Below are 22,703 nucleotides of genomic sequence, written 5' to 3'. Positions count from 1 at the left end.
AGGATCACTTCTTAATCCCATAAAACAAATTAAGAAACAAAACAGCAGTTGTTCCAGTTATCACCTTCTTAAGAGTTTCCTCAATTCCCCAGTTGTCAGCATCTTGGATCTTGCAGTTTCTGACACTTGCATCTTCGAGCCCCAAACTGTGGATTCATTATAACATCTATGCTGAAATGAAGTCTCGGCTGATGTGTAGCTACGGAATAGTCCTCTTTCATGTCCCATTTCTCAGTTCATGTTACATTTCTTTCAGTCTCACTGGATGATCCTGAAAATGCTTAATCACAAAAACAATTTTATTCTTTTGAATAGTCCCATAGAAATGAGTGTGCATGAGTAAAATTTCTCATGTGCTAAAGTGTTTGAAGGATCAGACCTTCAAATTACATAAGAAATGCTCCCAACTATAGTTCAGTTACACATAAGTAGGCTTGGCAAAATTCAATTTTTATTTTATTTTTTTATAAATTTGACAGATAATAACACTTATTTTGAAGCATCTTTCCCTTTTATTATGTTAAATTTTCACAATGATGAGAAATAATTAAATATTTAATGACATAGGCACTGAGATTCAAAAATCTAAAGCTTTATAACCATTAAAACACAAACTGTCAGCATCACGTTTTAAAATACACAAATTAAATATCCTTAAATAAAACTCTAAGTTTTCAAGCAGAATTTTTCTTACTTGACCATTCCTGTAAATATCATCAATGGAAATATTTTTTTCCTCGGTTTGTATATGTGGCGAAATTGAAGTTCACCAACATTTTCCAGTAAAAATCTAATCCTTCCAGGACTATAAAAAGTTATGAACAAATTTTAAACAGAGATAAATTAACACATTTTATGGCTGTTTGAAAAATTATTTCTCACCATTTCAAAATTATTTCCATTTTGTGTGGTTCAAAATAGACTAATTCTCTGTTTTTTCCATATGCTTTTTTCTGCAATTATTACCCAAATTGTTCTGGAATTTTCTTTGTTTACCAAAACATGGACCTGGTTTAAAAAAAAAAATAGTCAAAGTAAATTTCACAAAAATGGAAAATGGAGATAATGTCGATACATTTTTGCAAAAACTTTATTCTTTGTAAAATGCAATTTTCCAACAAGCTTTGGATGTGAAAAATTTTGTCCAGTTCTAATAATTTTATTTGGAAAGTGCTGTCAGTCGTCCACATTGGTGTTTAGGACTACATTCAGCATGATGTACATAGATTAAAATACAAACAAATATAATTTAAAAGTACCCTCGCAAAATTCCAACAGACAAAGTGTTAAGGCCCACATCCACAAGTAGAGTTAGATGCCTGAATCTGGAGTTTAGGCGCCTTAAGTGCTACTGTGATCCACAAAAACCTCATTCAGCTGACACCTAGGTCCGCAGGAGACTAAACTCACTTAGCGCCTACATTTCTGTTTATGAAAGTTCCTTAGGTGCACTGTTGCCTCAGACAGACTTCTGAAAACCTAAATCCCAGTGTAATCCTCAAACCATGTGAAGATAGGTATTGCCTTGCCTATCTCTTCTTGTCTGCAATGCACAATCCAGTTGGCAAAATGGAGAGGGAGACAGCAACCACCTTATAACCTTTAGTATAGTGTTTAGGATATTCACTTAGGATGTGGGTACGGTGACCAGAAGTCTCAGTTTTATAAGGACAGACCTGATATTCAGGGCTTTGTCTTATATAGGCACCTATTACCCCAAACCCCTGTCCCGTTTTTTTACACTTGCTATCTGGTCACCCTGGATGTGGAGACCCCAGTTCAACTTTCTCCCTCTGTCTTTTGAGGGGTAAAAAGGGGATTTGAACAGACATTTCCCATCTTTCTGGTGAGTGCCCTAACCACTGAACAATGTGGTATTCTGATGTGGGACTTTCTTCTTGATGCCATTACATTTTTTTAATTAATTTAATATGCCTTGGGCCAAATATGAGCAAAAAAAACTCCATAGTCCAGTAGATAGGGCACTTACTAGTGTCCTTTTGTAGATTCAGGCCTAAAGAACTAAAATGTGCATCCCTTTTATACAGCTATAAAACAGTTAGGTCACAATTATAATTCATATCATCAAAAATTTTATTAAACTGATAAAGTTTCTACAGTGACAAACCCACCCACACAAACCTATAAAAGCAATGAAACCTGCTAAGCAAATCTGCTTTAAAAATACCTTAGTACCCACACATCACATTAACCACTGTCATTGATGTACACCACATCCCTAAACAGAACTTCTTTGTTGTTGGAGGTACAGTGAAACATACACCATTGCATATTAATCTAACTTTAAACTTTTAAACTTAAAATTAAACTTTTAAAGCAAAATCTTAACTCCAAAATCAGCCTAGTTAATATAAAACAAACAAAACCTTTGGTTAGTGGCAGTTAAGGAGGTGGCAGCACATAGCTCATCCACCCCAAACCTTAAAAACATGGAAATAAGAAGTTAAGGGGGAAAACTTGGGCATTCATTTCAACCTCATATTGTCTACAATGCTGTTAATAACACATTCTTCAGCACTCCATAAGGTTTTCACTTTTATCTCCAACAGATTCCAAAAAGCAATACGTGTTTTAACTTCATCAAACTTGCACTCAATGCAAAACATTAATGTTGACCTCATGCTTTTATATTGATTTGGATCAACAGAGCCACACATCTGACTCTTACACAGTCCATGCATGTCTGTCTTAACACTGCTGAGGTCACTGTTGAGATTTTGCATTAATGTCACAGACTCTTATCCTCTGTCTACAAATAACACACAAGCTGATCAGTGGGTTACATAAGCAAAATGTGCCACAAATGATTGCCATGTGATTCACACCATAATTTACAGATTATCAGGGGTTTTAGTATAAAATATGTCTTAAATAGGTCATCTCATTATGTGAATAATATGCAACCATATCATCCTTCTACATATATCAGCAGCAGGGTTTGAACTGTTTGATCTTCAGGTCCCTTGAGATTGTTCTACATTTAAAAATTAGGTTGACATAGGTACATCATTCAGGGATGTGAAAAATTCACACCCCTGTTTGTCATAGCTATGCTTACCTAACACCCAATGTAGACACTCTTTCAGTGAAGTAGCTATGCCAATGTAGTCTCCATAGTGTAGATATACCTTTAGTCTCTTACTACTTAAGTTACAGGAATAATTGGTATTCCTTTTCTAGATTAGCCACTGATGGAGAATTTAACTCACACTTTCCCAGTACACAACTGTTTACTTTTCAGCACTAGAATATCAGGGATCAAAAATCCTGGATTCTATCCCTGGCCCTGAAGGAGGAGTGTGGCTTATTGTGGTTAGAGATAGGATAACCCCAACTGGTTAGCCACTCGGAAAGGCAGTGTGGTGCAGTGGCTAAGGCCATGTCTGCATAGTGGCACAACTATGGTGCTGCAGCTAGGCTTCTGTAGCCCTGTAGTGTGGATGCGTTCTACAATGGAAAATCGCTTCTGTCACTGAGGTAGGTAATCCGTCTCTCCAAGATATGGTAGCTAGGTTGATAGAAGAATTCTTTCACTGACCCAACTGAGTCTACAGTGGGAGGGTTAGGTCAACCCAACTGTGTTGCAAAAGATGCGAAATTTTTCACAGCCCTGAATGATGTATTAGGGCAATCTAATTTTTAGATGTATACCAGGCCTCAAATTGGGGTTTGTCAGAGACCTGGGCTTATTTGCGAGATAGGGGAGGAGTGTTCAGCTACACTTCTCCAACTGTCTTCTAAGGTATGGTTTATGGCCCTAGTCAATGATAAGGGTAGTGAATTGGAAGGAAATTTAAGCAGCACTTTGATTAAGTTAGGTTTGAAACACTGGTTTCTTTCCAATCTCAGCAAACTTTCCCTTGTGGTAGAATGTGGTGGTGGGAAATGTCTTTCTCATGTGATGGCATTCTTTTAAGCCTGCTCTGGAAGTGTGTGAGCATTTGTGTCACAACAGTTTTGGGGTCAAGTTAAAACTTGGCACATTTGCTTTGGTGCAATATTTTCCATCATGGCTAAAAAGCTTTATAAAATGCTTTTTTGACAAGCACTTTCCATGTATAACTAACATTCTAGGAGTCAGTCCATGAGGAGCTGCAATGGGGCCAAAGAGCAGGTCCCAGACTGTTTTAAATATCTTGCAAAATGGACACAAAGAAAAGTGAGACATTCTAATGAGAAAAATCACCAAAAGGGGTGATAGTTGAGTTATTCTTATTATTTCTGTATCAATTAATTTTTCATCAAACCACCATAAAAATTCAAATAGTGTTCAAAGTTTATATTCTATACTTTGACTTTTGTCATTTCAATGAGATTTTTTTTTACAAAGTAATGTTTTAAAGCTCTTCTTAAAACTTCACTGTGTAGCATAACTTTAACTATGTATAGGCATAAAGACACCTTTGACCTTCCTCTTGCATCCTGTACCAAACACAGCCAACTAGATATGAGGGTCATGACATTCAGACAGGTCTAAATGCGAAAGATATTGGAGAATCAGGCCCCTTATTAACATTCATTTAGACTAGCTGAGATAGCAATAAAAAAGCTCATGTTAAATCATAACTTCTGTCAATATAGCAATGCAACAATGGAGTGTGTTTTTTTTCTAACACACAATCTAAATGCTATGTTTGAGTGATAGAAAGTATAACAATAGGCATGTTGCCAAAGGTGATTATGAATTTTATAAGTAGAAGCAGCTTAATGTTGAAATTACCAGCTTGACAACTAACTGGTATTATAAAATCTACAGACACTCTGTCTTGAAAGATGTTGGCTTTAATTTGGCTGTGAACCAAACATAATATGAGATCTTAAATGTGAACTAAGGTCATATTAGATGATATTAACTGGCATGAAACCACTCAGATAATGAACTAAGAATTTTCTGAATAAAGACCTCACAAATGAGACCATGACAATTATGTGGTTTCTTGGGAATGCTGGAATTTAGAGCCTGACATTTAGGTAAATCTTTCGGATGGGATTATGGTGAAAGGCATATAACCCTTCATCTCTTCTCAAAATCCAAAAAAACAATTTGAATATTATTATCCTTCTCATCTTGGGCCTCCATTATAAAGAATCGTCTTGATTAAAGAAGGTGAATGTAAACAAACATTTATAACAACATGATGATCTTTTGAATAGTAATGAGAATGTTAATATTCTTTGATACCAGTTAATGTACAGTAAGGAAAGAGGAGAATCATTAGTATCAAAAAAATGTTGGTGTTAATTTTCTGGCTAATGTGTTTTTATTTTTTTAAATTTATTGGGCACAGGTTCAGTCCAGGTTCTTGATTTTTTTCTTAATTATGATTGTCTCTGTTACATATCAATATTAATGTAATTTGTAAAAATAATATAAGAACTTCATTATTAAAAAAAAAAAACCTATTCAAAGTGGGGAACATTCACTGAGATAGGATAGAATGTTAGTTAAGGCAACAAAATGATAGCTGCTTATCCATAGAAAGTGGCAAAACTTTCTTCTGCACTTTTTTAGATATGTGGGATTTGGCACTGCTTTATTTATAAAATAAGGGAGCATTGGACTCAGTTTTTAATATTACTATTACTAATTACTAATTTTTAATTACTATTACTATTATAATTATAATTTATATTATAATTTAATTACTATTACTTATTACTATTACTATTTTTAATTACTAATTACTGATATTAATATTACCTAGTATTCCTTGAGATGGCTATAATTGTGGTGTTCTGCACTAGCACTAGAAACCAATATTCTCCTGTACTTTGCAACTTCAGTAGTAAAGATTTTTTCCCCAGGAGCTAATAATCAGTACAGTATACTTATCTAAGGAGGAACTCCAAGCTGAACTCTAAGCTGAAAACACTTCAAATTTATTGCTAAGTAATTTAGCAATCTCTTGTGGAAATTGAGTGATTGCTCACAGTATAATCCTATCTGCTATTGAAAATGTTAACAATACATTTTGTACTTAATTGTGAATTATTAGCGTAGATTGCATAATCATCAATAGACTGATGGCTTTACTTTTTGTGATTTAGCTACAGTTAGATTTCCTTCATTACTTCATTTTTCATTTATTTAATAGTTACCTCATTCTAATGAGCATCCCTCAGGCTTGACATAATATAAAACATGCAATTTACTTTCTGCAGAGAGAGAGAGTGTGTTGATCCATTGTTTTAACTACATATCTCAGAACACTGAAGAACTGGCAGAAATTTCTTATGCCAATGAAGAAACCATCGATTGATTTATGCAGGTTGTTTACATTTCAGTTCTTTTTTATCACCTGCATAATGAAGACCAGGTTGTTTGGATAGCCACTTGAAGATTTGCACACAGTATTATTCATAACATCTTCCCCTCAATTCTTGTTACATATCCTGAACTCCATATTCTTAGGTCTGAATTCAGAATAAATTTAATCAAGTATACTTTGTGCTAAGGTAAAGCACAGAGCAAATAGTTAACATTTTAGACAAATAAGGAAAGAAGTATGACTGGACCAAGTTACATTGATATAGATATCAATATATGTTGCAATATATATTAGTGTTTATATATATGAAGTTGCAAATTCTGGGAGACTATGACCCTATAGTACCTCATGTCAGTGCTGTAGAAATTCACATTAGCAGTCTCAGTATTAATTAAGTCATCATAGTGTGTGGGTGTGGGTTTGTTTGTATTTTTATTTATATCTATATAGATCTAAAGATATAAACAACACACACAAGCAAGAGCTAAAAATGGATCTCTGCTATTTTTACACACCATTTTCCACTGGAGCAGGTAGTCTTGTTTGCATATTTATAATATGTGTTTTACCCAGGATATCTAGAAGTATGGTGCCACATCTCATTGACAGTCTATTTATACAGCTAGTCAAGATCATTATGTGGAAAATTCTGTTGAAAAATGTTAATACATATTGGTCCCAACTCTAAATAGACTAAGAGGAACTGGTAGTGATTATGAGTCTAAGGGTATAAAATGCAACAAATGCAATCATTCATCAGGTAACACTAGTATTAACTCAACCTTGGTAAGACGAGTAACAAGGTAGAGTGGTCACCTCTAGAAAGATATCATTTGCAGTCACAGTTACCACATAACTGAATATGAAATATATATTGACTAAGGCATAACTGTATCACAACGTGATCTAACTGTAGGTAACTGCTGATATTTTATTGTCAATGATGATTGTGTGGTGATGTGAATTAAATAACCCTTAGAATTATGGAATGTTCTCCAAATTTGGGAACAGACTTCCTGAGGTTGAAGGAGTGTCATATTAGTGCAGACCAAGTGAAAGAGACAGAGGAGAAGAGCAGTGAATACTGGAAAACTAGATGAAAATATTCTGCAAAAATATCACCCTAAAGTTATAGGTAAATTGGTAGGTTGCCCCTTTAAGACTGCCTGCTTTCCTTCTCTGTTCCTAAGGAGGGCCCTTGTGCAGGCAGCCATATGTGTGCTCAAGCAGCAGCCTGACAGTCTGGGCTTCCCTTCTGTTGCCACAGCACTGAGGGCCAGATTTTTAAAGGTGCTTAGGTGGCTAGAGATGCAGATAGGTGCCTCGTGAGATTTTCAAAAGCCCATGAAAGAGTGCTGTATTGAAAGTTCTCTTCTAGCAAGGAAATGGAAGTGTAGCATCTCTCTTAGCCTGCCACTGTCGGACAAATCATGATGTGTTGGAAGTAGCAGGGGATGCAGCAGTATATTGTGACAGAACATGTGGGGCAAGACTTAGAGTGTCATGGAAAAGACCTGTTGGGGGGTGAGAGGGCTGAACATATGGCAAGGCACTTTAATACTTAGACCAAAGATTCTGAGAAGGTCTGTGTGGGCTGTTGTCCTTGAATCATTATATATAGAATTAGAATGGGAGAGGATTTGCCCCACTGAATATGGCTCTGCAAGTGTATGTGTCTGTCTGCCTGCCTCACAGCAATTATTATTTTTATGACAATAATAAAAATCCATAATAAATTTCTAAACTCATAGTAGCAGTTCTGATGTATCATGCATCTTAAGGATCAGATTCTGCCTGCCTCTTGCACGGGTGTACAATGCGAGGGTTGAGGGGAGGGCACAAAGTCCCTTCCACTCTACCTAGATTTGCATAGTATGAGTAATGGTGAGGCAGAATTTCAATCCCCGTGCACAGGGAGCCGAACTTCAGTCTGTCTCTACTCCAGTGGGTCACTCAGTGTTCTAAAAAGAGCGAAGAGATGGGGCCCATGGCCTCATCTTCCATTAGCCCACAGAGCTAAATACTGCCAGTGAAGGGGTATAGCAGTTGGCACATTTTTCTTGTATGCCCTGGAGCTCCAGGAGACATTCTCCCTCATAATTCCTCTGAGGCAATGCAGCTCTGCATCACCATTACTCTGGGCTTCTGCCTGGAAGGCCTGATCTCATCGTAACAGAGAAGAAAGCAAAGAGGTGGCAGGTAGGGTTACAAAGCATATCATAGGCAGGATGATGTCATCGTGCTTGTTTCTCATGAACAGGATATTGACAAACCTACTTAGTTTCAAATGAAATAAAAACACACACAAATGTGGAAAAGTGGAAGAATGTTGTGATCTGTTTTGAGATCACAATTTTATATTTGAATATTTAAAAACTAAGTCACCTTGAAAAAATATTTCTTTATGGTTGAATCCCTTTACTGTTTACACTGCATACAGTTTTTCTAGTCTAGTTATTGTTCTCCATATTGGTCTTAGAAGTCCTTAATTGGAAAGCTTCTTTCCAGATTCGTACTGCACATGACACCCAGTCTCAAACCCTCGTTTCATCCTGAATCTGAAATTTTTGTTGACTTGCGTTACTAGAGTACAATAAGAGACCAATAGAGATTTATTTCCTCTTGATCATTAAAATAATTGGTGGTCATTTCAAGACCATGAAAAGAGGATTTTTTAATGACAGTTCTGCTTGCAATTCAGAATTATCTTTGTATGGCAGAAAGACGTTTATGACACAACCATTCATTTTGTGTTAGGTTTTCTGTAAAATGAAACAAATAATCAATGGAGGATACACTGCCAGATTTAGTATTCATGTAATATCTATTTGAAAGGCAAAAAATGACAGGAGGCCATGTGGTCCATTTATGTGTATCCACCTACTCATCTAATCTCTGTACCCTCATGTTCTTTTCTGAAGGCTTGCCTACATAAGGGAGAGGGAAATGCATACTAACTTTAGTTTTTTCAAATTAAAATACCTTGCCAGTTCTAAAAGTCTGTTCCCTGGTGCAAAATCAGCATGCTGTATATTGACCTTTCGCACAGCAACTGTGACACTGGTTTTTTGCATCATATTATATCAGGATGTTAAGCTATCACAACACAAGCAACATATAGTGATGATATTGCATGAGTCCCGGAGATATTTTAGGTGTCAATGCTGCAAGGAGTACAGTTGAGCACTTCAGAGAGGTGCTAAATGCCCTTTAATCTTGGGCAGCATCTCTCTAAAGTTACATGACACCTTCGAGATTGAAGCTTTTCGTGTCTAGTAAGTCAGACATGGAACATCCTCTTCAAAATTGAGGCCGTCTCACAAAATTAAATAGAAGTTGTATTAATACATTTAATTCCATAACTTCTACAGCCAAAAAAAAGTGATTTCTTCATGAGAAAGATGGAAATAAAACACAAATGTTGGTGGTTCTTTTTTTTCCATGTATTTTAAGTTCTCTAATAGCAAAGATCATTTCATGGCTGATGCTCTATATCCTACTTATACTAGAAACATTGCAGCAAATTCAGCACTATATAGAATACAATTAAGCATGCTGCAAGTGCCTCTAACCACCCCCTACTAAGCAGTGTTCTATGTTTCTAACAAAATGTTTGCTAATTGTTTGTTAATTGCTCTTTCTGTTTTGAGTTTGTCAAGAATTAGAAGGGAAAGATGATGAAGGGCATGTGATGGGGTTAGGGGAAATGCTATATAATTGTTGTCTATTCAACAGTAGTTATTAAGGATTTAGTTTTTACCCCTCAGGTAGAAATTACAAAATAAGCAGGTACTACAGATTATTTAAAAACATTTTTTTAAAGTTTTGAAAGGAAATCAAATGTTTTTTTAGGGCAACTTTGATATGTGTCAGGAAACTGGAAAATGTAAGGAAAGATTTATCAATCTTCCTTTTGACTATAGGAAAAATTCCCAGTGTTCATTAGAGATTGATATTTCAAATAAATTCCTTGACTACCTCTGGAATTATACTCAGGAATGTCTCAAGAAACATATATCTGTCAAGTCACTGATATTCAGAGAGTGATGCTAGCTCTGGGATTCCTTTATATGGACCCATGGTCATTGTCATGATCACTGATCAACCTGACAGCTATCAGTTTCTTCCACAAAAAGCTATGATTCCTATATTAAGCACTGGAATAATTCCTTTTTTATTGCCCGTATTTCATTGCTGCATCTTTCTGCTGAATTAACTATTTTATACAGACTCTTCCAATCTCCCAAAGGATATGTACTTCTTCCTAATAGTACAAAAGAAAGTGGGGATTTTGACAGGTCTGTAAAAGTCTCAGTCATAAAGTCAAATCCTTTTCTTCCAGATAATGCATTCAGAGATTCAGTATCCTTGTTGCAGACATCTATCAGTGAGGGAGATGGTCCTTCTTACTGTCAGACTCATCTATGTAAAGCCAGAAACAAGAAGGAATTCAGATTCCTGATGAGGCCAGTTCATACTATTTTGATGCTTTCCCTTTGTTGTTTAGTTGCTGGAAACCATCAGAATTTATTGTTTCTGTTGCCAGTACACTGTGTCTGATTCTGATCTAACTCATGTTGGTGTAGTTCCACCGGCTTTCCATCCTTATAAGTGGCATTACAATCAGACACACTCTATATAAATAGCTGGCACATTTTTCTTTTTCAGTTGTCCCCCCTCAGGGTTACCAGTATGTACCCTGGTACACTGGTTACCAGTATGTTTGATTATCAGTATGTGCCCTGTTGTATAAATTTTTTCAAAACCTTCATTTGCATACCTTATTATAATGATTTACATTGTTTGTCTTTAAGATGAAATCCCTGTCTCGGGATGGATTGGCCCTTCCACAGGTGGTATTGTCTTGTGGTATCCCACAGGCTTTTCCCCCCCAAGTCCCAGAAGCATTCTGGACAGTTTCCCTGTGACAGGAAATGTTACTGGCATCTGTCAGTAGAGCTCCTTAAATGGCATGGGCCAATCTCTACAGATAGTTGCACAGATTAACATCTCCATAGGAGAACCAGGGTGATGACATGTATTCACCCACTCTCTTTACTGGAGTCCTTCAGAGGAGGGTTTTTAGGGTGGATCTAAGAGATGGTTCCTGGTTTCCTTGCAATTTTCAGTGTTCAATCACTGGCAGGCAATGACTAGCATTTATAGGTGTTCCCGTATTTGTTCGAAGTTCACTTAAGTGCTACCAATAAGGTAGAGCTGCCCTTTCACTGCTGGTCTTCTATAGCAACCACCAAACTGTTAAAATCTTATTAATATTCCTTTAAATTAATGGCTTATTGGGTCAAAAATGTATATGATACCCAGTCCTGCTCTCTCTGAAGTCAGCCATTGAATTCAATGGGAGAGGGGTTGGGCTCCCGAAAGATTTAGCAATGATTAAGTAAGGCTATTTTAAGAAATGGAAGGGAGGGGAAATACCTATAATGGAATAAACTGGTGAAAAAGGGGATCTTCATTAAAGTATTTACATTTGAGCTGAAAAAATGTTTCCTAAGTCCTGGAAACCATAGGTCCACAATAGTTCTCAGGGCATCTAAAACGTTTCCTAAACCTCAGACCCAGGAACTGGCTCCCTAGATTGAAATGGAGAGCCTGATAAATTGCTCTGTTTCATATATGGAACCTTTAAAATAGACCAAATAAACAGTAAGTTTAACATTTGAAAACTTCAAAGAAATTATTTCTGAAAAGTACTACCAGAGAGAGAATCTGAACAGTTCAACTCTCCCACTAAGCGTATGGTACATATTTAATTAGTTTACACATGCGGTGAGCTCTGAAAACAGAGTTTAGATCATAAAAATATCCTTGTTAACATCCTGCCTGCAAAGCTGACAATATTTTGTTCATTCACAACTCTTAAAAGATTAAAAACTTTCTCTTTTCCCAAATCCCCCTAAATCATTAATTTGCTGCTTTGGCTGACTTTCTAATGCTTATAATTGGGCCATCCATTGGAGCTAATCAGATATCATGAAAATCTATGCTGATGAAGATCAGCAAGACAAGTTCACAGCTCAAAAGCATCCACTTAAGAAATTCGGTCCTTTTTTTTTTTTTTTTTTGTTAATAATAAAAAAGCCAGCAATTAAAATTATCATAGAAGTTTAAATTGATTCCTTTCAAACAGCATTAGATTCTTTGCTTGCAAAGAATCCTCTTTAAGTCAGAGCAGCTCTTTAGGAGGTGCTGTAGCACTGCAAATATGTGAATTTATCAGTAAATTGCAGTTCCTTAGCAGCATTGCTTCAGCTTGAGAATTAACTGTTCCTGCTACACAAAACGCAGTGTATCTATCAGTGGCTACTGGCTTTCTGTTTGTTATAACATATGGGCCAAAGCCATTCTGTTCATATATTATGTCAGCAGCTTAGAAAAATTGCACTTCCAAATCTTTATTTCTTTATGAATCAGGTTTCCAACCTGTTTATCTCTGCCTCCCTTCTTGCTCCACTATGCCCACTTCCGTTCATACATTGGCTGCTGATTATGCAGTGCTTTATTGCAGCTAAACTCAGGTTGCTTGCATTGAGGTGTGACAGTATTCCTGGAGCCATGGGAGATGGGCAAAAAATACCCGTCAGTTACCATTTGTCTTTTAAAACTAAATAAATAAAATACAGGATAAAAACTGTGTACCCTCTCATGTATTTCCATGCAGCAATGAGATTAGTGTTCTTTGGAAGAGTGTATGGAGAGAACATCATATATTTCATGTAATTTGATTGGGTTTAATATAGAGGAATTCTTTCTGTTCTAGAACAACGAGAGTTCTGTGGCACCGACGAAGTGGGTTTCTGCCCTCGAAAGCTTATGCCCAAATAAATTTGTTAGTCTTTAAAGTGCCACAGGACTCTCTCTGTTTTGCTAAAAACAGACTAACACGGCTCACTCTCTGGAACGCATCAACATGCACATTTCTGTTGTAGGGTGCAGGGCATATACAAACAAATTTATGCCCTAGCTCCCCAAAGTAGAGAAACTGTGAAGGTAATAATGTTTAAGGCCAGAAGGACCACTAGCCCATCTAGTCTGACCTTCTGTATATCACAGGCCACCATCACTACCCAGCACCCGTTCACTAAACCCAACAATCAAAATGAGACCATAGCATTACAGCCTACAGGAGACCAGACAGAGAAGGTGAGGGACCGCAGTGCACCAATGCTCAAGGCCATGACGATGGCAGAGTAATGATTAATTGAGATATACCCAGATATTCCTGGCAAATGACCCGCACTCTCATGCTGTGGAGGGAGGTGAACTGCTCCCCCTCCGCTAAAGTCACTCTTAATCTGACCTGGAATAAAATTTCTCCCCAACCCCACATATGGAGATCAGTTAGATTCTGAGGATGTGAACAAGAACCTACCATCCACGCACCTGAGACAGAGAATGCTTGGTGCCACCTCAGAATCCTGGCCCATCCAGCCCAATGTCCCATCTCCAGCCATAGCCATCCCTGATGCTTCAGAAGAAGGAGATTAAAAAAAAAAACAAACCACCTCCCAAAATACTTTGCAAAGGGAGATTTCCTTCCTGACGAAATCCTGAAGCATGATCTTTAGGAATATAAGACATATCAGAAGTCATCCCCACGTCTATGTAGTGTAAGTGTTTTGTAAATGATCATGCTGAATTACTGATTCAATAAACTAATTATGTTCTTGCCAATTGCTTATGATTACACCCCTCAGACTAAATCTTTGCCCTAGATGTTATGTATCTTTTCAACTAACAAACGCTTGTATATTAAAGCCTATTTCACAAGTAATATTACATATATGCCAGTGGCCATAAAATTCAGTATTTTGTGGAAGCATGCTGAGGATGACATATCCTTCTCTTTTTTCCTTTAATCCCAATTGTTTTTGCTTTCTTTTCAGTCTCATATAGGGTGCAACATATGCAGTAGATTTTTAATATAGCGTATTTAGTTCTGTATTTGATCTGAATCAGCTTTTTTATAGTTCATTGGAATGGAGTCTTCAATAAGAAATGTATTTAAAATACCCAAGATTTTCAAGCAGTTCTGTAACAGGCTAGAGGCTTTCTTATTCATAGCAATAGAAGGAAGTAAAAATGGGTTCAAATGGAAAACCGGTTACTCACCTGCTGAAGGCAAGTTTCCTTTCAGATTAAGATCCAAACTTCACAGGTTGGATCTACATCTATAAGAGACCTAAACTAGGACCCCCTTCCTCTGAAACTTCTACTACTATGCAGATCTACTGTCCATATACTAGTTAGTTTTAGTATTCAGTCTGTTTTTTACATGGTAGCATAGAGCCTAGACAAGACTAGTCTTATCTGAGAGTCTTCCTGATACAGCAAATACCAAGTATACATAATGTATAACCCAAGTTCAATAGTCAGAGTACACAAATCGAACAGGCCAATATATTTTGGGGTGTCTGTTATCCCCTTACGTGTATAATGAGTGAAGGATAGTGAATGTTTACTGAATGCTCAGTGCTATACAAATGGAGATAGTATGGTCCCTGACCCAAAAATCCTTATTGTCTAGTTGCAAACTGGTCTGATACATTAGTTCTAATAAATTCAAAATTCTAACACATTGATCTCTGTTCTACCTTACCATTTAAATACTTTCATATTTTGTATATTTTTCTAACATGCTGCTCACATCAGCTGAATATATTCACATATGGATATATAACTGATAATACTATGTTTCTACTCCACTAGATTATAATCTCAATATTTGGTTTATGACAAAGTGGAATTCTGAACAGGTAACTGATTCTCATCACATCTTGGAAAAGCTGTCCTGACTGAAATTTGTGAGCTTTTAGTGATGTGGGTGGCTTGTAAGTCACAAGGTGGTGGTAGTTCCACTCGTGTGCAGAGCTGACATTTGATGATTTTTTTGTGGAACAAAAAAAGTTTAGTCACTTGCTTTGTCAAGTGCTCAAACTTGCTTCTCTGGATGAAACTGAGGAAATGAAGGACTCTGCAATAGGTCTCTGATCAAACACTGCCTTTTGCTTTGCAGAGCTTTCCTATGTTATCAATTTTTTATCTCTGCCAATGTGGGACAGAAGTTGGTGATATGAGTAGACAGGTAGTAAGTAGCTCTGAAAAGCTATCTCCATTTGCTGTAGGATGAATATACCAGGGGAGCTGGAGCTCATAGAAGATGTCACCATATCTGTTGCCTAGCATAAAACCAAAAATGTCATAGGAATTGACCATCATACTAGCACTGATCATTGTATTAGCATGACTCTTTCATGCATGTGAAGTGCTCTTTTTTATGATACTAGCGCTAGTGCCTTGGATATCTTCAGCCTGCTCAGACGAGCTCTGCTGGAGGAGACAAATTAGTAGCGCCATCATTGTGGCAGGCTAGTTATTCAGCAATGCTTTAAATGGGGAGACAACGTTAAATCCTCCTCTAAACCAGTTTTCTTTTAAGTGATATTTTTATTGTGGTTCAAAAATTGGAAAAACTGATATTCGGTTTAATTTGTTTTCTCCAAGATGCTTTAAAAATTAGTCTGAAACGGGGATACAGTTCTCCATTTCAGTGTATTTCTACAGAAGAACCTCAGAGTTACAAACTGACTGGTCCATTTGGAACTGGAAGTATGGACTCAGGCAGCAGTAGAGACCCAAAAAACAAAAAAATACAGTACAATACTGTGTTAAATGTAAACTACTAAAAAAAAAGGGACAGTTTAAAAAAAAGATTTGACAAGGTAAGGAAACTGTTTCTGCACTTGTTTCATTTAAATTAAGATGGTTAAAAGCGGCATTTTTTTCTTCATAGTAAAGTTTCAAAGCTGTGTTAAGTCAGTGTTCAGTTGTAAACTTTTTAAAGAACAACCATAACGTTTTGTTCACAGTTATGAACATTTCAGAGTTTACAAACAACCTCCATTCCCCAAGTGTTCGTAACTCTGAAGTTCGACTGTATTTCCCCTTTCACCCCATCAGTAACCTTCATTGACATCACTATGCCCCTGCTTCTGCTGGCCAGTCCCCCATCCACATCATATCCTTTTGGGTTCTGCTGCTGGCTGGCTTTCCCCATTGTCTCTTTACCCGCTTCTGCTTTCTGGCTTCTGTTTCACCCCCTGTTTCTGGCTGTGAATGTGACAATGCTATCAGTAATCTCGCTACATTTGCCACAGTACCACCAGGACAACTGCTTTCATAGATCCCTGGTGGCAGATGCAGCTGGTAGTGTGTGCCTCTTCCTAAATGTATACCACAACTCCTGGGCTATACATTATCCAAGCAACTACTTCTGACACAGTCCATACTAATTCTTGACCCTAAACTATATCTGAACACCAGTGCCATACATGGAAAACTTATAATTTAAAATTTCAAAACCTTCATCCCAAATGATATTTTTAATCCTAAAGTATAGAAAAAGCTTAGGGCCAGATTGTCGACTGGTGTAAATTGGCTTCAATGAAGCTTTACTGATTTACACAAGCTGAAGATGGAAATTTTTGATCTTTTTTGACACCCGCACACACATTCATAAATAAGCTAGCTGCCAAGAGACAAACTTATAGCACCCTGTGCTATGTGTGATCAAACTTGCCACTTCTATTACAGCAAGAGATATGGGTCAAATCCACTAGTGATGCAAATTTACCCCTGTGTCTAAAACTCACCTTAAACGCTTAACCTCATAAAACCCTTTTTTATGCACCCAGAAGTCATTTCCATTTTAAACCAATAATGCAACAAAAGACAAATGCAAGGGAATATTGTACTGATTCTGCTCTCCTACATCAGTATAAATCAGGAGTGACTTTTTTGAAGCAATGGTGTTACACTGTTGTAAAAATGGTATGAGAACAGGCCCGTAATGTATAAATTCATTAAATTATCCATATACTATTTGAATAATAATGACCCATGCTTCACAGCTGTGGCTTCACGGCTATGCAGTTCCCGCCACACAATTAGCTTAGGATGGTTGTTGGTTTTCACTTTCTAAGTCACTGTGGGTGGCTGCCTTTCTCTTTCTATGTTCTCTTCTACTTCCATAGTCTTCCTCCCTGCCTCATGATATTTTTAATTGGAAACAAAATTACTATAAAAATACAAAGTTGATTACATCTTCATTAATACCAGAAAAGGCAAATTGATAATAGAGCAATATGGAGATTTAAATAACAACAAAGATAAAAATATATCAAATAGGTATTTTTCAGGGAGGAGAAGTGTACACACAGAGAGGAAAATAGTCATTTGTGCCTTGTTTACTGCTTAAAAAAAGTCCAAAATTCTGGTTTTACATCTTAATGTGCTTACATTAACAGGAAAGGACAAGACACTTAGCTGATGTAAATCAACGTAGAGCCATTGACTTCAGTGGAGCTATACTAATTTACACTAGTAGAGAATTTGGCCCAAATAGCTTTTTTGGGATTTGACAACAGCTATACAAACTACTGTATCTGATGGTCTTGGTGATCCATAGCAAACTTTGCATTTAGTATAATTTACATAGATTCATAGATTTTTATGGTCAGAAGGGAGCACTGTGATCATCTAGCTTGACCTTCTGTATAATACAGGCTGTAAAAATTCACCAAGTTATGCCTGCAACTAGCCTAAGACTTCTGGCTGAGCTGCAGCAAACCTTTTAAAAATAAATCCAATCTTTATTAAAAGACTTTAAGTGATGGAGAATCCACCACATCCCTAGGTTAGTTACTCCAGTGGTTAATTACCCTCACAGGATAAAGCAAGACAGAAGATTATTGTGCACAGTCCATTGTACATTGCCATACCTTGGAGTGCGAGTTGCTACTTCTTGAGCCCTCAGAAATAATGAGACTTTCAAGAATCAGAAGCATGAGGCTGAATCACTTATTATACAAGTTTGTTTTCTATAGATATTAGCTTCTTTAGTTGCTGTTGAGCCACGGAGATAGGCTTGCTTTTCTCTTGTGACACTGGTTTAGTGTGTGCTTGTTGAATAAGAGCTTCCTTTAAGTGGTTCTAAATATACTGCCCCCAGTTTAAATGATGATCTCATTTGTCTCCTATTAATTGAGTCATACTAACTTCTAAAGACAAAATGAAATGACTTATGCATGTCAGGGGCACCAATGCACCTGCTGGAAAAAGGAAATGTTGACTCTTGCTACCATGATGTTACTGGCTTGGTGAGGAGAGGGATTTTCTAATTCACTGTTATCTGTATGCAGTAGGAGACCACCTCTTTTCTCTACATAGATGATATACCAAGTGGAGGAAAGAATACTAGTATCTTTTGGTCTTTTGCTTTCAGGCCTGATTTTCCTCCCATTGAAATCAGTACAATTTTGCTGCTTATTTCTAAGAGAGCAGAATGGGACCTCTCGTTGTGTTTAGTGCTTCTGTGCTGAAAATAGAGATGAATTTACATTAATTATGGCAATTCACACCACAATTTCCACACAGCACTCCATAAAGTGTCTATTTAGTTCTGACAAAATGATTAAAAACCTGCAAATAATGTGTTATTTTCTGCCCCATGAGATCTTTCTGCTCATTGGCTTCTTAATTCATTTTGTGTATACCTGCTGTAAATACCTCTATAGAGCTCCTCATACAGTCATACCTACTTTTAGAGATGGAACTTGTTACTTGCTTAAATGTAAATGAACAGAGTCCTGAAGGCCACCTTTATGGAACAGTACACATTTCATGATAGTGGGGATACTTTGTGATATAAAAAGTAGGTGAGAAAAGGAATAATATCTGAGGAGGATATTGTGTCTCAGGGCTTGAGAGAATGATTAAAAAGTTCTACACCTAGTTCTCTTGGGAATTTACTACTCTCTATATTAGTTGGTAACAGGAAACTGCCATCAATTGCCTGGGAAAGGAGAATATTGTATTTTTCAGTGGCATCTAAACTAGCTAATGGACAGCAACTCTTTAGGTACATCTATTTTTTTAACCTTTTATTTGCAATGGGTGCATTTACACTACTACTCAGTGTAAGAAAAATGCCTGTATTAGCTCTTAAACAGGTGCTGTTTCACCTGTGCTAATAGTGAATAAATTTACTTCTCGTTAGAGGCCCTGACTCTCATTTGCACTAAAGAGTAAAACTTTCAAAAGAATCTGTTACATTGACATTCAATGGGATTTGGGTCTCACTTTTGGAAAAGTCTCCTAAGTCACTTATGTGATTTTTTTGAATTTGACCTGAGTACCTCTTACAATTCTCTGGCAGTGTAAAAGGCCTTAAGGGGATATAGGTTGCATTTAAACTCACTTTAAGCCTGCTGCACACTGCCGTAGGGTGTTGTAAAGGGGCCTTAGTGTATAAATGAATCAGACCCTCAATCTTTGACTGGTTTAAAATAAATCAAATATGGAACGCTGAGGCTCTTAATTGTATGTGGGATGCTAGAAGTATAAGTGTTGTATTAAATTTCTGTAAATCCCAAGAGAAATGTTTTGTGTATCAATGGTTGAACAGTTTAAGTTAATAACAATTTTTACTCACTGGTTCATATTGGAGTATAATCTGGAAGAATACTAATATTGCTTCTGCTCCCATGTTGTTGAGTCAAATTAATCCTTAGTGTATCTCCACTGGCTTTGTTAATGTTACATCCAGAATGAATCTGGACCAGTATGTTTTGTATACACTAAGATAGTCAACAGATATTTCACCGCAGGATGATGAGGGACTGGCTAAGGAAAACGTTGGCAGTACACTTATCAGCCTTTAATTTGAGCCATATTTTGTGTTTTCGAAATAAATTAAAGCTGCACTGGCAAGGTAGTCTGTAATATCTGGAGTTCTAAATTGGGTATGAATTAGGAAGCTCCTGTTATTTGTAATTTGGTGCTATTGGCTGGTCTGAATTAAGCTTGGACAATCTACAGTGATGTAATATTAAAAGTAATATTACAAGGCAATACAAAATATATTGTCATTGCTGCCTCTAATTTCAGGGAAGAATAAATCAGTATTTTTTGGGGGAAAGAACTAAAATATAACAAAGGAAATTAACAATGAAACAGAAAGCTACCATTCTCATGATTGTAGATGAGATGATCTGTAATGCAGCTCAGCACCTGAATGCAAAACAAAGGCAGGAGACTTGCAAAGTTGCTGTAAGGTATATTCTGTTTTTAATGTATTTGATTATCTGTAGAGTTCTAATGGGCATGTGCCAGAAATAGTTATGGCAGCTGGTTGTCACGGAAACTGACACAAATTGTTGTCCTAAGGGACAAAAAGATGGTGAAGACAGTTTGTTTATACTGTCATTAATATCATTATTTATTAAACACCCGAAAGAGTCCTAGGTGTCTCTGGTAAAAGGCTTCCGTGAAAAAATAAGTGTGTTTTTTACATAAAGATAACTAACCTGAGTTAACTCTTTCAATGCAAAATCCTAGTGGACAGAAGGCATAGATAGTGTGTTTGTGTGTTTATCTCCCTATATCTGGTTGACGTCAACCATATGTCCCCCAACTGCAGGTTACCTCAACTAATTAAATGGAGGTAAAAACTACCTGTGCCTTAGCTCTGCTAGGATTTTACATTGAGATAGCTAACTCAAGTCAGCTATACCAATGTAAAAACACACCTGCAGTGAAGATATAGCCTCACAATCCTAGGCTAAAGCAAATAGAACACTGCCGCAAAAAGCTTAAATGCTGATCCATGTTCTTACCATTCTTACCTCAACTCCTGGGTTTTACACCTGGGAAATTCCCAAGTCCAAGGCACCTCACCTAGGAGCAGTTTGTCATGAAAGGGGGCCTGGCAATTAACCTCCTCTGGCAGTTGTTCTTCAACAAAAAGGAACCTCAGAAAACATTTGACTGCCCAGATGAAGGGTGCTTTAACCCACAGAGTCCCCTTAAAAATAGTCAGAGTATGGTGAGAAGAGCTGGGCAAAATGTGTTGTCTGAACCTTTTTTTTCACTGAAAAATGTAGATTCATGCTGGCTGAAACGTTTTGCACATTTGTGTCAGTTTTTGGTGAATTGTTTCAGTCAAAACAAAAAAGAAAAATTTGTTTTTTGATTTTTGGGGGGATAGATTCACAAGGGGATTTAGGCACCATTCACAAAATGGAGGAGGAGGATGTGCCAGCCCCCTCCTTATACCCAGCATTTAGGGCAGTCATGAGGGAGACCCAGGTTCAAATCTCCACTGTGGTACAGAGACTTGAACTCAGGTGTCACCAGTCCACATGGAGTGTGTAACCACCAGTATACTGGATGTTCTAAGGTAAGAATCATTATTCAATTTCTCCTTTTGAAGCTGTGCTGCTTTGTATGAATAAATGAATTGGAGCTGGAGCAGGGACTGGAACCTAGGGGATCTTTCTCCCACAGTGAGTGCCCTAACCACTGAGCTATAGAATTATTCTTGTATCATGTGCTTTAGCTAATGACCATTCAAGTATTTTATACAAAACTCTTTCAGTTTTGTGAATGGTGCCTAAGTCCCCTTGATAGTGCTTCATTTCCTTTGCTTTTATTAAAAATGTCCAAAACTATGTTTTATTTCAGGTTGAAGGAAACCTGAAACTACATTTTGGAGGGTGGGGGGAATTTTTCCATTTGTCAAAAATTCCCAGACATTTTGGTTTTGGTTTGCGTGGGACTATATTTATTTTCAGTTTTTCACAACTGCCAGGGAACTGAAAAATCAATGATTCTCATGGCTCTAATGTTGAGAATTTCACTGTGGGTTTTTGTACATCAGCAACTCATACCATGCATAAGATTACCACCTTGCCTCAAATCAGGAGGATGGAACTATGCAATAAGTTCCATGAAAAGGATTCTGCTGTTTGTGTAAAGATTTTCAGACACGTTGGGGTCTTCATTCAGTTACAGAATAGCCATAATGTCCAGGCTTAAGCAGTAAGCAAAATGTCATACAGTGTGTGTGCATAAGCAACCTTCATTACTTCAGGCATCAGGGTCCAGTATTATGAATCTGGGACTTGAACTTCCCTGCACTTCCCTCCGAAGACTGGTGGTCACTGAATGTTCTGAACGGAGTCTGGAATAAAGTGTGAACAATAAATACACGAGAGAGGCATTTAAAACAAACCCACCAAGCTTTACTGAGGAATATGCAACTGTAATGAAAACACACACATGCTTTGCCCCCTACCCTCACTCCTTGAATGGTTTGAGAGAACTATCTTACAGAGAGTATACTAGAAATGTATCAACAACAGGAAGTTCACAAATAATATTCCGGTTAACTCTGATGTTAATTTTGATCACTACAGTTGCCATCCAACATTAATTCCAGCCTAATATTATCCACAGCATTTGTTTTGCAAACTATTTCTTATTCTGTATACTTTCTGGTGATACAATAATTGTTCTCATAAGAGACGAGGCAAAGCTTCTCATGCTGGAAGT

This window comes from Emydura macquarii, unplaced genomic scaffold (genome assembly GCF_026122565.2).
Source record: "Emydura macquarii macquarii isolate MOO-44397 ecotype Brisbane River unplaced genomic scaffold, CSIRO-AGI_Emac_v2 contig_1353, whole genome shotgun sequence".
Taxonomy (NCBI): domain Eukaryota; kingdom Metazoa; phylum Chordata; order Testudines; family Chelidae; genus Emydura; species Emydura macquarii.
The sequence above is the reverse complement of the archived record's forward strand: the minus strand, read 5'-3'. Positions refer to the sequence as shown.